Source organism: Cyprinodon variegatus, unplaced genomic scaffold (assembly GCF_000732505.1).
Source record: "Cyprinodon variegatus isolate N-32 unplaced genomic scaffold, C_variegatus-1.0 Scaffold1604, whole genome shotgun sequence".
Lineage (NCBI taxonomy): Eukaryota > Metazoa > Chordata > Actinopteri > Cyprinodontiformes > Cyprinodontidae > Cyprinodon > Cyprinodon variegatus.
In genome coordinates, this window is record NW_015152057.1 from 70,715 (window position 1) to 72,310 (window position 1,596).

At 38.3% G+C, this 1,596-nt stretch overlaps 1 protein-coding gene across 1 annotated transcript in view; it reads left to right on the plus strand.

Moving 5' to 3' along the window:
* Nucleotides 1-1,596, plus strand: part of wdr45 (WD repeat domain 45) — a 21,499-nt gene that overhangs the window by 1,549 nt on the left and 18,354 nt on the right. The gene's annotated exons all lie outside the window — the stretch shown is intronic.

Below are 1,596 nucleotides of genomic sequence, written 5' to 3' on the forward strand. Positions count from 1 at the left end.
ACTGGGGTTCAAGGAGACAGAAGCAGACATAGAAAAACAAGCAGAGGTATAAAGGAATCCCATCCAGGAAACACAAAACCAGGTGAATGAGCCCATAATGCAGTTCCCCTCTCTCTAATCCCATTTCCTGTCTGCCTAATAAAAAAAAAGACCAAATAAAGGCCACTAGAGCCTAAATAATAATGTATTAAAACTCTTAATAGTATTTGAAAGTTCATGTTAGCTCAAAACCCGCATCCTATTAAATAAATTTAAAATAAACCATTTTCCAGCTCAGGAGAGTAGGTAAGGTGAATGTTTTTAGCCTCAGAAAAAAGGCCTGAACCTGCTGGAGGTTTCTTCCTGTTCAAAGGGAGTTTTTCCTCCCCACTGTCGCTACAAGCATGCTTAGTGTGAGAGATTGTCTTCAAGTCAATGATTCGATGCAATCACCTGGTTTTCCTTAGATAGAAAACTTTGAATCAATTTGACAGGATGATCTGGTGAACTGTAAAGTGCCATGAGAGGATGTGTGTTGTGAATTGGCGCTATAGAAATAAACTGATTAGAATTTAATTGTGCAGTATTTCAAACCAGAACAGATAGAGAATGTTTGTGAAGCCACGTTGTCCGACGAAGTCACGTTCCAACTCGCGTTTCCGGTTTCAAACTCAAAAGATTTATTTCCTCCAAAAAATGCAAAATAAAACGGTACAAAAAATGAAAAATGTTTATAAACTAATCTTTTAACTTATATTCATGTTCTTAATTCTTTAGACCTAAAACTGCGGTCAGAAAAGGTGAAGCTCTGTCACATCAAACACCTAGTGGCTTGCTTCCTGAACGTGCCTGACGTGCCAGACCTTCCAACTCAGAAATTACCTACAACATAGATCGCTATTGCCACCTAGAGGCAACTAGTGGTAATACACGTATTCAATCTTGTCAATTCTGGCCCTTACAATGTTCATATGTCTATATTTAAAAGATAATGAGATCTACGTCTAAAGAAAGGAAGAAGAGCAATAAATGCTGTGGGGGGGGGTTTCTATGCTGACTGAGGCAGAGCGGTGATTCTCAGAGAGATCTGGGAAGTTTATCCAAGCTTTCTTTTTTATAGAGCTTAGCTGCTCTGTCTGCCCCTCCTTATTTTGTTTTTGTTGAGAGTCAAATGACTATTTCTGCTTTTTCTCCTCCTGAACTTATTTTATTTTTGAGGAGATTGATGAACTACGCTTTGAATTTGCACGAGTCAGTCCCCCTTATGATATACGTGATGTGTGACTTGAAAAGTGACTTGTACCCGTGCGATTAACAGATCTTATTTTGTATTTTCCCCCAAAGCGGATGCTGGTGAAGATTCTCAGTCATTCAGGTCATATTCAAGTTAAAAATCAAGTTTGTTTCCAAGTTTAAAGACGTTTCACTTCCCATCCAGGAAGATTTTCCACTCAAAATGTCAATTTGAGTGTTTTATAAACAAAAACCAGGCTTTGTAGGGCTGCTGTATAAAGCCTTGAACTCAACGCTATTTCTGACGTATTGAATTGAAAAAGCTTCCTGGATGGGAAGAGAAACGTCTTCAAATTTAGAAACAAAGACCAGTGGATTGTTTTG